Here is a 16498-nt window from a genome sequence, read left to right as displayed (position 1 = left end):
AAAAAATTGTGAACTACTGATACACTCAAAAACATGAATGAATCTGAAAATAATTATGGCTGTGTGAAAGAAGCCAGGTAAGAGTACATACTGTATTATTTCATTTATCTAAAATTCTGGTAATTTCAAATTAATCTATAATGACAGGATGTTGATTAGTGATTATATATTCCATTTCAAGTTCTCCCGTCTTTGACCACTACTTCCTGTCTTTCTATCTAATCAATCTACTGTTCCCACCCCAACAATTCTTCAAATGTTTTTGAACCTCCAGTTCATTGATTTATCCATCTCTTGCTTCCTTACATATTCTCACTTTGATCCTTACTCAGATTTTAAGGCCCAAGGTCACTTTTGCTCTACTACCCAAACTTCCAAGGTCCTTGCCATTCTGTCCCTGAATAGAATTTCTTACAGCAAAATGCAAACCCTGAATAAATCCAAATTATCACTTTCTCAATGACTGCATCTGAACAGCAGAGTGTGACTGGAAACACACAAATATGTACATGAGAGTGCATGTGTGCAGGCACACATAGACACACACACACACATCTCTGGTCACTATCTCACTTTAAATTTGTCACCATGTCATTTAAAATGTCCCTTATGACTGCTCAGTAATTCTACTACGTTTACAAACATTCTTTTTACTCTCCCGGATGATTATTTCATCTCAACCCTCAATAGCTCCTCACTTCTTTTCACTCACAGCTGATGGCTTAGCTTCTTATTTTACTGAAGATACAGATGCAATCATAAGGAGAACTTCCATGTATTCCACTCCTCAATCTACCAATCTCCCTGCTACTATGTCCATGTACTCTGCTTTCTCTCCTGATATAAGATGTTTTCCCTATCCCTATCTAAGGCCAATTCCTGCATTGTATCTCCTGTGTATATTCATTGTATATTCCTGTGTATCTCCTACCCAGACATTGCTCTAATGTTGTCCCTGTTCTTTTCTGCCTCTCAGTTTTTGCTTCTCTGCTAAATCATTTTGTCAGCACAAAAGCAAACTATAAAAGTTTCTGCTTAAAAACAAAACAAAATTTCTTTGATCCCAGTCCATCTCTATTTCTATGTCTTCCTTTAAGACAAAACTGTCTGATTTGTCTTTACTCACTTTTTCTACTCCCCCTTTCCTTTTTCAAAGTCTAATCAAAATGTCACTTTTATTCTACCAACCTTACTCTTATTAAGATTACCATGATGCTAAACCCAATGGTAATTCTCCTCTTGCTTACTTGATTTCCCAGCATAATTTGATCCATCTAGTTGCTCTTTCCTTGAAACACTTTTTCATTAATCTCTGGAACTATTTATTATCCTCCTCTCTAATTATCTACTCATTCTCAATTTCCTCAATGAGATTGTTCCTGCTCATCTTCCTTACCTTTGTAAGTTTGAGTGTGCCAGTGTTCAGTCCTCAGCCCTTTCTTCAAAATGATCCTAATTTAGTTCCATAGCTTTAATCACCATGTGTCTGATGATGAATCCAAAACTTATATCTTCAACCTATATCTCTTTTCTAAATTCCATACTTGCATATACCCAATTGCTAATTAAATATCTCCAGTTGGTGGGGGGCGGAGGGGGGGTAGGGGGGTAGACGGGGGGGAGCACCTGGGTAGCTCATTTGGTTAAGCTTCTGGCTTCAGCTCAGATCATGATTTCATGGTCTGTGAGTTCAAGCCCTGTGTCAGGCTCTGTGCTGAAAGCTCAGAGCGTGGAGCCTGCTTCAGATTCTGTGTCTCCCTCTCTCTTTCTGCCCCTCCCCTGCTCATGCTGTCTCTCTCTCTCTCAAAAATAAATAAACATTAAAAAAAATTTAAAAATCCCCAGTTGGAAACTCAGTTATAAGAAGTTCTAGGGATCTAGTACACAGCATAGTGACTATAGTTAAAAATATGGTATTGTGTACTTGAAAGTTACTGAGAGTACATCTTAAGCATTCTCAACACACACATATACACACACACACACACACACAGAGTTAACTGTGTTATCTGTTTGAGGTGACGGTGTGTTAATTATCTTGATCTTGGTAATTATTCTATAATGTATATGTACATCAAATTATCACATTGCAGACTTTAAAGATATATATTTGTCAATTATTCCTTAATAAAGTTAAAAATAAATAAATGTCTCCACTTGGCTTTCTAATAGGCATTTAAAATCTAACATGTTAAAAACATAACTACTGATTATAAAACCTACTAATTTCCTATTTTTTCACACCTAGTTAATGGCAAATTCCTTCCTCCTGTTCTTCAGAAAGAACACCTTGGAATTTAATCTTGAATCCTTTTTTTCCCCCACAGATATAGTCAATAAGTCAAGAAATCCTACCAACTCTGTTTCAAAGTATATCCAGAATCTGACCATTTTTTACTCTTGTTAATGCAATCACTATCAAGTTTTACCTGGATTATTGCAATAGTCTTCCCTTTCTCTGCAATTGCCTTGGTTACCCATTGATATAGTAATAATATAACAACCACATGAACTTTTCAGAATATAGTATAACATCCCATTCCTCTACTCAAAACTTAATCTCTCTACTAACAACAAAACTTTAAATTGTTATTGCCTTATGTGAACAAATATGTGTGCAGGTATGTGCATGCACATATGTGTATATGCAATTTGTTCCATTTTACATTTAGCCCACTTCTAGTTAATTTTTATATACAGTGCAAACTATGGATAGAGATTTTTGTTGTTGTTATGGTGGTGATTGCTCTTTTATTTAACATAGTCAAATTGTTCCAACAGTATTTGTTGTAATGACTGCCCTTTCTGCATCAAGTCACATTGGCAAATCTGTTCTATGATCCTCACAGATTATTTACTCATAATGATTGATTTTTTGGCATATTTGGACTCTGAACAGGCTAAACTCAGAAAACCTGCACAAAAGTTCTCATGTGGAGATTTCCTTATTTTATCATGGCTCAAGATTTTGTTTTGTTTTGTTTTTGTTTTTGTTTTTGTTTTTGTTTTTGTTTTACCTTCTCATCCCAGGCTTCTGGACCTACTATGGAAATCTGCCTAAGATGTGAGATTAAGGGTAGTACCTAAACCTAAATTCTTCCTCTGACCTTTCCCATTCCTTTGACAGGGTTCCAAAAGAGTCTAGAGAGACTCTTTTTTAGGCTTAGAAATCTTTTAATTGCTAAATTAAGGCAATTATTTAGTGAAAGGTAATACACAAATATTTCACAATAAAAATGAAACTCATTCTTAGGACAAAACAGAAGAAATTGTTTACGGGAATAAGATCAGTAATAAAATTAATGATTTGACTTCGTAAGCCAAGAATGGTGAAATTTTCCTTACAGTCTTAGTTTTCTTATAAGGGGATAGTATGGTGGCATAAATCATGTCATAGATGAGATTCTGAGAGTTGGCATATGATCTGCACCTGAGATCTAGAAGTTATGATTCTAGGCCCTCACATGCATCTTATTTTCTAATCCTTATAATAATCCTTGATATTGGTATCATTGCCCCATTATAGCTGAGGAAATGTTATGCATAAAGTCCAGGCTCACACTACCAGAATGTGGCTGCCAGGAGGTGTAATCCCAAGACCATCTCCAGAATCAGGCTGAGCTAAATCGAAATTAGGAGTTCTTTAAGCCCCTTAATGGTATATAATGGTCCAAACTGCAAGTCAAGGGAAGTGGATAAGTAGAGAGATAATAAATTATTTTATTTCCTATACTTTTCTAATTCAGCCAAGTAATTCTTCATTAATTTAATATGGAAGCTCTGCCCGAGACAGCATGGGCTCTTAATCTTTCTCCAAACAAAGCTTCTTACTGTAACTTACACATTTTTGCTCATGTGGCTCTCCCTGCCTAGAATAACCACCGTATCTTCTCTGTATCTTTAATGACTACATTCACTGTTCTGAACTCCCTCCCTCAATCTTTTTTCTTCCATTACCACATTACCACTAAGATCAGTCAGCATAAATGTAGCATGTATTTGTTCAGATATTGCTTTAATAAAAATAGTAGATACCATTTTCTCTGCATCATCTATGTGCCACACACTGTGCAAGTCACTTTGTTTTATTATCACAAAAGTCCTCTAAGAAAGGTATTTTAATCTCCCCTTTATTGATGAGTACATTGAGAAGAAGAGAAATTAAGTAACTTAGAAATTAGAGACTCATAGCTAGTAAGTGGACAAGTTGGCATTCAAACCCATGTCTGGCTTCAAAGTCATCGTTTTCCTTCTAAGTTTTAAGCCTGTTTGAGCATGTCAGTGCACATAAGAATGGTCCACCAGAAATATATTGGCAGGAAAAAATTCTCCTAAGGGAAAAAAAGGCTTGAATACACAATAACAACTCATAGATGAGGGATCAGGATGGAAAAGAGAGACGTTTGAGTTCTGCCATGTGTCTGTTTCTCCTATTATCTTGCACCTCAGCCCCTATGGAGGTATTCCTGAGATATAGGGAGAAGGGATTAATCTGTGGTTGGCTAAATTTAGCATTCATAGTGTGGTGTCTCGTAGCACCTTTGGCCAAACATTTTCCCAGTAAAGTTTAGTGCACAGGAGTCTCTGGTGTTTTTTGAAAGCTTCACTGGTTTCAGTGGGGACTCAATCAGAAAACCTTGACATCTCTGTCACTTAAATAATTCATTGGTGTTGAGCTGTAACAAATGATATTGTTAACAGCTGGAGGTACAGAGGAAGGAAAGTGTAGAGTCACTTCAGGCTGACAAATTTTAGTAGGCATCTCCTACGTGCAGGCAATTTGTAAGGTGCTAGGATCATAGTACCTATGGCAAGTTTTAGCAGGCTTATGGGAGTAGATAGGAAAGCTATGTGTGACATGGATCTTCATATGCTTCGAGTGCCCAGAAGTGGATGCCTTTTTTTAGTTCAGCTGCCCACAGTGGGCATTTTTTTTTTTGGTAATTCATTTAAAGGCACTGTACATGTTAGCACTGACTTTACTTACTGCCTTGTCCTTCACCAAAATTAGGTAAGATTTAAAGATGTGGGAGGTATCTGGCTATGAAGTAGGGGCTAGAAAATGCTGTTATATTTGTGCTCTGGCTCTATGTTGCCTCCATCATTCTATTTTCCCAGAAATGAATTTACATAGTTTGTCTTGCCTTCTGAGATGGATACTGGGCTTCTTTAATAATAATGATTACATTATATATCTACTTAAAAAAACCCTCAGAGTATACAAATAAATATACTTACATTTATATTAACAACTCTTTGTTAAATAGTTGCACAAATAAATGGATGGTGACTATCGTGAATACTTTTTTCTTTATTTTTTAAATTTTAATTCCAGTATAGTTAACATACAGAGTTATATTAGTTTCAGGTATATTATATAGTGATTCAACAATTCCATACATTACCCAGTGCTCATCATGACAAGTGGACTCATTAATTTCCATTACCTATTTCACCCATCCCCCATACACCTCCTTTGTGGTAACCATCAGTTTGTTATCAATAGTTAAAAGTCTGTTTCTTGGCTTGTCTCTCATTTAAGAAACAAAACAAATGAGCAAAGGAATAAGAACTTTTCAAACTCTGACTAGTAGCTTAAATGAATGAGACTCTTCACTTCACCCTATCTCTACCTCTATAGGTTTCTACAAGTAATGGGTATAATTGAAATTGACCAGCATTTGGGGTGCTTGGGTGGCTCAGTCAGTTAATCATCTGACTCTTGATTTCAGCTCAGGTTATATGATCTTGTGGTTCATGAGTTCAAGCCCTGCAGTGGGCTCTGCACAGTGTGGACAGTGCTTGGGATTCTCTCCCTCTTCACTCCTCTGCCCCTCTCATGGTCTCTCTTTCTCTCAAAATAAATAAAAAAAAAAAAAAGAAATTGACCAGTATTCATTCTTTCTGGGAACAGGGCATTTAGGATGTTCTAAAAATATATTCTTTAATTTATTAAAATGTATTTCTCATGATGCTGTAGTTTTAGATTTTGCTTTTTTTGTTTTTTACATTGTTTTTACACTGAAATAAACATAAGCTTTTCCTTCACTAAAAAAATATATTTTCAAGAATGTAACAAACATGAACATAATTAGCTTCAGGAAAAGATTTCCCCATATTTCCTAAGAAGAAAACAAAAAGGAACTGAGACGCTGACCTAAAAAAGCTTAATAAAGATAGGGTGAATTGAGTTGGGGTTAAAAAAAATAGAAAGCAGAAGTTAGAAAGAAGGAAGGAAAATATTCATATCTTAACACTTTATAGTTAATGTTAATTTTAAAAGAAAAAAATAACTTTATTTTCTGTGTGTGCCAACATCATGTGAGATAGTGTCATACCCAAGAGCAATGACAGTAGAGATTAAATAAAGAGGTCATCATTGTGAACTCAGCACTTTGTTATCTAAGGGCTAGAAAATTAATCTCTCAGTAGCCCCACGTTGGAGAGTCTGGGTTATAAAACGAGGTCCTTGGATTCCTCTATATGTGAATTTGGGCTAAGATGCCAATGACAAGCATATTATCAGAGGTATGAAGCATTCTATTTGAAACTAGAGCACTAATCATTTTAAGGTGATCATGACTCTAAGGGCACATTTGAGCTCCATATACATGAAATAGTATCAGTCTGGGTGGCACAGTCGGTTAAGCATCTGGCTCTTGATCTCAGCTCATGTCATGATCTCACAGTTTGTGAGTTCAAGCTCCACAACGGGCTCTGCACTGATGTTGCACAGCCTGTTTGGGATTCTGTCTCTACTTCTTTCTGACCCTCCCCCACTTGTGCTCTCGCTCAAAATAAGTAAATTAAATACACAAACAAACAGTATCAGTCTACTCCTTGATCTTTACCGCTCCTGTAACCTTAAAGGTATGATGTGAGTGAATGAGGATGATACCTTTTTATTCATACCGGTGAAAGAAGACACACTCAAGCTATATTGAATATTTGTTATGAAAGAAATTAGGAATAGATCACTATTATTATAAGTGGACATCTTTCCACAAGATGATTTTTCAAAGGAATTGATAAATTACAATGTTTTCCGTATTTTCTCATGTTACATTTATAAAATCTTATCATAAAAATAATGGAAAAAATGTGACCCATTTAAGATTAGCTGAAATATGAATTTCACACATACCAAAAGAAAAACCAAAAGATAACAAATTGCTGAAAAAAATTGATAGTAAAAAACAAGTTTCTAAAAATCAATTAAATCACACACACACACACACACGCAAAGAGGGAAAAGGGGCAAAAAATGGGAACAGAAAAGTAAATGTAAAAAGACCCTCAAACAGATGGAAAGATAGTATCTCATACTTAGAGATAAACAAACAAAGAAAAAAACCAAAAAGCCACTTTATATGAACTTATATTGGGAAAATTATAAAGTTTAAAGATACACTTTGTTAGCAACCCTGAAAGGAAATAAGAACTCTCTTACATTTGTGGCAAGACAGTGCATTGGTACAATTCTCATGGAGGGCAATTGGTAATTCCTATCAAAATTATAAATGCATATCCTTTTCCAGTATCCCTGCTTCTAAGAATTTTATATTGAAGATTCACATCTGCAAAAAGATATTAGCATAGTGCCACTCATCACAGTTTTGTTTTTAATAGCAAATTTGTGAACAACACGTATGTCCATTAATTGAAACTATTTGCAACCATAAAAAAATTGAGGATGAAAAATCATTTGTCAAAATTTGGTATCCATTCATGATAAAACTCTCCAAAAATTAGAAATAGAAGGGTATATTCTCAATTTGAAGAGCACTGTATTAGTCAGGGTTCTCTAAGAGAACCTAGAAAACAGGTGATAGAAGTTATTCCAAGTCCAAAGGCTTGAAAACTGGGGACCAATGGTGTAAGTCTTGATCTGAATTTGAAAGCCCAAGAACCAGGGATTCTGGGGCAGAAGATGAATGTCTCAGGTCAAGCATATAGGTCTTCCTTTTGGTTCTATTGAGACACACAACAATTAACACATATCATATTGAATGATGCTCACCAGCATGGGTAAAAGTCATTTTCTTTACTGACACTGTCTGAGGACACTCTCACAGACACACCCAGAAACAATGTTTAACAATCTGTGCATCTTTTTATTTTATTTATTATTTTTTATTTTAAATTCTAGTATAGTTAATTAACAATGTTATATTAGTGTTGGGGTGTACAATATAGTGATTTAATAATTCTATACATCACCAAATGCTCATCACAACAACTGCACTCCTTAATCTCCATAGCCTATTTTACCCATCTCCCAATCTCCTCTCCTCTGGTAACCATCAGTTTGTTCTCTATGATCTAGAGTATGTTTCTTGGTGTGTCTCTCCTTTTCTTTCTATGCTCCTCTGTTTTGTTTTTTAAATTCCACGTATGAGTGAAATCATACTGTATTTGTCTTTCTCTGACTTATTTTGCATAGCTTTATATTCTCTAGCTCTATTCATGTCATTCCAAATGGCAAGATTTTATTCTTTTTAATTTCTGAGTAATATTCTATTATACACACACACACACACACACACACACACACACACACACACATAGATAGCATACATACATACATACCACATCTTCTTTATCCATTCATCTATCAATGGTGGACACTTGGGTTGTTTCCGTAATTTGCCTACTGTAAATAATGCTGCAATAAACATAGGGGTGCATGTATACCTTTAAATGAGTAGTTTGTATTAGTTGCATAAATACCCAGTAGTATGATTACTAGATTTTAGCATAGTCCTATTTTTAACTTTTTGAGGAAACTCCATGCTGTTTTCCAGAGTGGCTGCACATGTTTGCACTCCCATTAAGCATTAAGGATTCGTTTTTCTCTAAATCCTTGCCAATGCCTATTGTTTTTCCTGTTTTTCATTTTGGCCATTCTGATAGGTGTGAGGTATTATCTCGTTGTAGTTTTGACTTGCATTTCCCTGATGATGACTGATGGTGAGCAACTTTTCATGTGTCTGTTGCCCATCTGGAAATCTTCCTTGGAGAAATGTCTGTTCATGTCTTCACCCATTTTTAATTTGATTATTTGTTTTTGTCTGTTGAATTGTATAAATTCTTTATATATTTTAGATACTAATCATTTATCAGATATGCAATTTTCAAATATCTTATACCATTCAAGAAATTGCCATTTAGTTTTGTTGATTGTTTTCTTCATTGTGCAGAAACTTTTTATTTTGATGTAATCCCAATAGTTTATTTTGCTTTTGCTTCCTTTGCCAGGAGACAAACCTAGACAAACCTATGACCAATGTCAGAGAAATTACTGCCTGTGTTCTCTTTTAGGATTTTTGTGGTTTCAGGTCTCACATTTAGGTCTTTCAACCATTTTGAATTTATCGTTGTTTATGGTGTAAGAAAGTGATCCAGTTTCATTCTTCTGCAGGTTGTTGTCCAGTTTTCCCAACACCATTTGTTAAAGAAAGAGACTGTGTTTTTTCCGTTGAATATTCTTTCCTGCTTTGCCAAAGATTAATTGACCATATAGTTGTGGGTCCATTTCTGGGTTTTCTATTCTGTTCCATTAATCTGTGTGTCTGTTTTTGTGCCAGTACTATACTGTCTTGATGACTAAAACTTTAAAAGATAGCTTTAAACCCAGAATTGTCATGTCTCCAGTTTTGTTTTTCTTTTTCAGGATTGCTTTGGCTATTCGGAGTCTTTTGTTATTCCACACAATTTTTGGGATTGTTTATTCTAAGTCTATGAAAAATGCTGGTGGTATTTTGATAAGGATTGCATTAAATATGTGGATTGCTTTGTGTAGTATAGACATTTTAACAATATTTGTGCTTCCAACCCTTGAGTATGGAATGTTTTTCAATATCTTTGTATCTTCTTCAATTTATTTCCTAAGCTTTCTACAGTTTTCAGCATACAGATCTTTTACATCTTTGGTTAAGTTTATTTCTAAGTATTTTATTGTTTTTGGTTCAGTTGTAAAAGGGATTGATTCCTTGATTTCTTTTCCTGTTGCTTCATTATTGGTGTACAGAAATGCAACAGATTTTTGCACATTGATTTTATATCCTGCAACTTTCCTGAATTCAGGTATTAGTTCTAGCAATTTTTTGTGGGTCTTTCGGGTTTTCTACTAGAGTATCATGTTGTTTGCAAATAGTGAAAGTTTGACTTCATCCTTGCCAATTCGGATGTTTTTAAATTTCTTTTTGTTGTCTGATTGCTGAGGCCAAGACTTTCAGTATCATGTTAAATAGTAATGGTGAGAGTGAATATCCTTGTCTTGTTCCTGAGTGTAGGAGAAAGGCTCTCAGTTTTTCCCTACTGAGGATGATATTAGCTGTTGGTCTTTCGTATATGGCCTTTATGATGTCGAGCTATTTTCCATCTGTCCTACTTTTTTGAGGATTTTTTTTTAAAGTTTATTTATTTTGAGAGAGAGAGAGAGCACATGCGCATTTAACTGGAGGTGGGGCAGAGAGAGAGGGAGAGAGAGAATTTCAAGCAGGCTCTGCACTGTAAGTGCAGGGCCCAATGTGGGGCTGGATGTCATAAACTGTGAGATCATGACCAGGGCTGAAATCAAGAGTTAGATGCTCAACCAACTGAGCCACCCAGGTGCCCCAGTTGAAGATTTTTATGAAGAATGTACACTGTATTTTGTCAGATGCTTTTTCTGCATCTATTGAAAAGATCATATGGTTATCCTTTAATTTTTTAAGTGTTTATTTTATTTTTAGAGAAAGAGAGAGAAATAGAATAAACAAGGAGGGGCAGAGAGAGAGGGGAATGGAGGATACAAAGCACCCTCTACGTTGATAGCAGCTAGCCCAATGCAGGGCTCAAACTCAAAAACTGAGAGATCATGAGCTAAGCCAAAGTTGGATGCCTAGCCAACTGAGACACAGGTGCCCCTCCTTTCCTTTATTAATGTGGTGTGTCACATTGATGGATTTGTGAATATTGAATGAACTCAGCAGCCCATAAAACCCAATGATCGTGGTGAATAATTCTTTTAATGTACTATTGGATTTGGTTTGTTAGTAACTTGTTGAGAATTTTTGCATTCATGTTCATCAGAGATATTGGCCTATAATTCTCTTTTTTATTGGGGTCTGTGTCTGTTTTGGGATCAAAGTAATGCTGGATTTTTATCTTGATGAGGTCCCAATAGATCATTTTTGCTTTTAATTCCCTTGCCTTTGGAGATGTGTCAGCTAAGAAACTGTTACAGCTGAGGTCAAAGAGGTTTTTTCCTTCTTTCTTCTCTAGGGTTGATGGTTTCCTGTCTCACATTCAGGTCCTTCATCCATTTTGAGTTTATTTTTGTGTATGGTGTAAGAAAGTGGTTTAGTTTAATTCTTCTGCATGTTGTCCAGTTCTCCCAGCACCATTTGTTAAAAAGACTGTCTTTTTTCCATTGGATATTCTTTCCTGCTTTGTCAAAGATTAGTTGGCCATACATTTTTGTGTCCAATTCTGGAGTCTCTCTTCTTTTCCAATGGTCTATGTGTCTGTTTTTGTGATAATACCCTACTGTCTTGATGATTACTGTTTTGTAGTAGATTACTGCTTTGTAGTAGATTACTGCTTTGGAGGGATTGTGATGCCTCCCACTTTGGTTTTCTTCTTCAATATTGCTTTGGCTATTCAGAGTCTTTTGTGGTTCTATACAAATTTTGGGATTGCTTGTTCTAGCTTAGAGAAGAATGCTGGTGCAATTTTGATTGGGATTGCATTGAATGTGTAGATTGCTTTGGGTAGTATTGACATTTTGACAATATTTATTCTTCCAATTCATGAGCATGGAATGTTTTTCCATATCTTTGTATCTTCTTCAATTTATTTCATAAGCTTTCTATAGTTTTCAGCATACAGATCTTTTACATCTTTGGTTAGGTTTATTCCTAGGTATTTTATGATTCCTGGTGCAATTGTGAATGGGATCAGTTTCTTTATTTCTCTTTTTGTTGCTTCATTATTGGTGTATAAAAATGCAACCGATTTCTGTACATTAATTTTGTATCCTGCAACTTTGCTGAAATCATGTGTCAATTCTAGCAGACATTTGGTGGAGTCTTTCGAGTTTTCCATGTACAGTATCATGTCATCTGCAAAACTTGAAAGTTTGGCTTCATCTTTGCCAATTTTGATGCCTTTTATTATTTCATTTTGTTGTCTGATTGCTTATGCTAGGACTTCCAACACTACGTTAAACAACACTGGTGAGAGTGGACATCCCTGTTGTGTTCCTGATCTCCGGGGGAAAGCTCTCAAGTTTTTCCCACTGAGGATTATATTAGCTGTAGGCTTTTCATATATGGCTTTTATGATGTTTAAGTATGTTCCTTCTATCCCGACTTTCTCGAGGGTTTTTATTAAGAAAGGATGCTGTACTTTGTCAAATGCTTTTTCTGCATTGACTGAGAGGATCATATGGTTCTTATCATTTCTTTTATTAATGTGATGTATCACATTGATTGATTTGCGAATATTGAGCCAGGCCTGCAGCCCGGGAATGAATCCCACTGGATCGTGGTGAATAATTCTTTTTATATGCTGTTGAATTCGGGTTGCTAGTATCTTGTCGAGACTTTTTGCATCCATATTAATCAGGGATACTGGCTTGTAGTTCTCTTTTTTTGGGGGGTCTCTGTTAGGTTTGGGAATCAAAGTAATGCTGGCTTCATAGAATGAGTCTGGAAGTTTTCCTTCCCTTTCTATTTTTGGAACAGCTTGAGAAGTTTAGGTATTATCTCTGCTTTAAATGTCTGGTAGAATTCCCCCAATTTGACAATAAATTATATTTAATACAAAACAAAATAAAACAAAACACCAACTAATGCTGGCTTCATAGAATGAGTTTGGAAGTTTTCTTTCCATTTCTATTTTTTGGAATTGTTTAAAAAGAATAGATATTAACTCTTCTTTAAATATCTGGTAGAATTCCCCTGGGAAGCCCTCTGGCCCAAGATTCTTATTTGTTGGGAGGTTTTTGATTATTGATTCAATTTCTTTCCTGGTTTTGGGTCTGTAAAATTTTTTATTTCTTCCTGTTTCAGTTTTGGTAGTTTGTGAGTTTCTAGGACTTTGTCCATTTCTTCCAGATTGCCAAATTTGTTGGCATATAATTTTTCATAGTATTCTCTTATAATTGTTTGTATTTTTGTGGTGTTGATTGTAATCTCTTTCTTTCATGATTTTATCTATTTTGGTCCTTTCTTTTTTCTTTTTGGATAAATCTAACTAGGGGTTGATCAATTTTGTTAATTCATTCAAAGAATCAGTTCTTAGTTCTGTTGATCTGTTCTATGTTTTGTTTGTTTGATTGATTCTATATTGTTTATTTCTGCTGTAATTTTTATTATTTCCCTTCTGCTGGCTTTAAGCTTTAATTGCCATTCCTTTTCTAGCTCCTTTAAGTGTAAGGTTAGGTTGTGTATTTGGGACCTTTCTTGCTTCTTGACATAGGCTTGAAATGCAATATACTTCCCCCTTAAGACTGTGTTGGCTGTATCCCAAAGGTTTTGGACTGTCGTGTTTTCATTTTCATTTGCTTCCATGTATTTTTAAATTTCTTCTCTAGTTTCCTGGTTAACCCATTCATTCTTTAATAGGATGTTCTTTAACTTCCATATATATGACGTCTTTCCACATTTTTTCTTGTGATTTCATAGTGTTGTAATGTGAAAATGTGCATGGTATGATCTTGATCTTTTTGTACTTGTTGAGGGCTGATTTGTGACCCAGTATGAAATCTATTCTAGAAAATGTTCCAGGTGCACTCATGAAGAATATTTATTTTGCTGCTTTAGGATGAAATGTTCTGAATATATCTGTTAAGTCTATTTGGTCCAGTGTGTCATTCAAAGTCAGTGTTTTCTTGTTGATTTTCTGCTTAGATTATCTGTCCATTGTTGTAACTGGAGTGTTAAAGTCTCCTAATTGTATTATTATCGATGAGTTACTTTATATTTGTTATTAATTGATTTATGTATTTGGGTTCTTTCAAGTTGAGGGCATAAACGTTTGTAATTGTTAGATCTTCCTGGCGGATTGTCCCCTTGATTATGATGTAATGCCCTTCTTCATCTCTCATGACAGTCATTGGTTTAAAGTCTAGTTTGTCAGGGGCACCTGTGTAACTCAGTTGATTAAGTATTCACCTCTCGGTTTTGGCTCAGGTCATGGTCATGGTTCATGAGTTTAAGCCTGCATTGGGCTCTGGGCTGACAGTGCAGAGCCTGCTTGGGATTCTCTCTCTCTATCTCTGCCACTCCCTTGCTGTCTCTCTAAAAATAAGTAAACAAACTTTAATAAAAGAATAAAATAAAATAAAATAAAATAAAATAAATCTAGTTTGTCTGATATAAGTGTGGCTACCTCAGCTTTCTTTTGATGTTCTTTAGGGTAACAGATGTTCTCCATCTCCTCATTTTCAATCTGCACGTTTCTTTAAGTCTAAATTGAGTCTCTTGTTGGCATTATATAGATGAATATTTTCTTTTATCTATTTTGGTACTCTATGTCTTTTGATTGGAGCATTTAGTCCATATACATTCAGAATGATTATTGGAAAGATATGAATTTAGTGCCATTGTGTTACCTGTAGAGTTGGTGTTTTTGGTGATGTTCTCTAGTCATTTGCAGTCTTTGTTGCTTTCGTCTTTGTTTTGCTCGACTCAGAGACTGCCCCCCTCCCCTTATAATTTCCTGCAGATCTGGTTTAGTGGTCATGAACTCCTTTAGTTTTTCTTGGGGAAGATCTTTACCTCTCCTTCTATTCTGAATGATAATCTTGCTAGATAAAGAATTCTTGGCTGCATATTTTTCCCATTCAGCATGTTGAATATATCTTGCCACTCCTTTCTAGCTTGCCATGTTTCTGTGGACAGGTCTGCTGTGAACCTGATCTGTCGTCTCTTCTAGGTTAAGGACTTTTTTTTTTTTTAACCTCAATCCTTTCATGATTCTTTCTCTGTGTATTTTGTGAATTTGACTATGATATGTCTTAGCAATGATTGGCTTTTGTTGAATTTAGTGCTTCTTGGATTTGAATGTCTGTGTCCTTCCCCAGATTAGGGAAGTTTTCAGCTATAATTTGTGCAAATAAATCTTCTGCCCCTTTTTCTCTCTCTTCTTCTTCTAGGATCCTTTTGATATGAATGATACTACATTTTTATAAGTTACTGAGCTCCCTAAGTTGGCCTTCATGGTCCATGACCTTTCTTTTTCTCTTCTTTTCAGCTTCATTATTTTCCATAATTTGACTCCCATATCTCTGATTTGCTCCTCCGTTTTCTCCATCTTCATTTTTATGGCCTCCATTTGGGATTTTATCTCAGTTTTAGAAATTTTAATTTTGGTCTGACTAGATTTTAGCTCTTTTATCTCTGCAGTAAGGGATTCTCTAGTGTCTTCTATGGTTTTTTCAAACCCAGCTAATATCTTTATAACTGTTGTTTAAAATCTAGTTCAGACATCTTACTTTATCTCTGATTAAATCTCTGGCTTTCATTTCTTCCGGTTATTTCTTTTGGGGTGAATTTCTCTGTCTTGTCATTTTGGAGAGAAAGAGGAAAAAAACCAAAAAAGCAAAATAAAAGAAAATAGGAATTTAAAAATCTAAGAAAAAATAAATAAAATAAAATCCATAAAGGAAGCCAGATCCTAGATGTGTTCTGGTCTATTTGCTGTGAGAAGTTTGATAGAAAAAAAGGTGGAAAATAAAAAGAAAACTAGAAAAATTTGAAAAATTAAATATATATATAATTTTAAAAATAATAAAATAAAAAAATATTCTTTCTGTATAAAAAAAAATAAAGAAAAAAAAAACAAAAACAAAGACCAAAAAAAAAAAAAAAAAAAAGGAAACAAAGAAACAACAAACAAATAACCCCAAAGGAAGCTAAATCCTTTTTTCCCTAGAGCTGAAGCTTTGCAACACTCTATGATCAGTAGACTTGGTGTGGGTGAGGGGTTTGTGCTGGTCTTCTGGAGGAGGAGCCTGCTGCTCTGATTCTCAGGTGCAATTGCACTAGTGGAAGTATGCCTACAGGGTGCAGGGTAGCACAGCTGGGGGTAGTGGCTTGGTTCTCTACGTGGTGGCACTATTTAGCTCACTGAGTTGGATCAGTGTTGGTGGTCTAGAGATAATATGGCTTCACCCCACTCTCTAGTCTGTGGAGCAGGAAGTTTGTACCCTCATAGATGTACAATCAATCACCCCTATTTCCATGGCTTCCCTGCCTTCACCCTATGTCTGAGTTGTCTGCCTGCCAGGTGACACTGCCCTCCTGGATTTAATTTTAGGTGTGGCTATGTTTCAAAAACCCTTACTTCAGAGACCTCCATGGCTGCAACCCATGCTGATCTCTGGGGGAGGGTCTCACCCCACTGTAGCTGGTGGTGGCTTGTCCCAGAAAATTGTCATGTCACCCCCTAGTGGCAGTGGTTCAATTTATGATAAATTGTAACACACAGACAGCATGAGGGTTCACTG

This window comes from Puma concolor, chromosome B1, assembly GCF_028749965.1.
Source record: "Puma concolor isolate L17-30 chromosome B1, mPumCon1.1.hap2, whole genome shotgun sequence".
Taxonomy (NCBI): domain Eukaryota; kingdom Metazoa; phylum Chordata; class Mammalia; order Carnivora; family Felidae; genus Puma; species Puma concolor.
The sequence above is the reverse complement of the archived record's forward strand: the minus strand, read 5'-3'. Positions refer to the sequence as shown.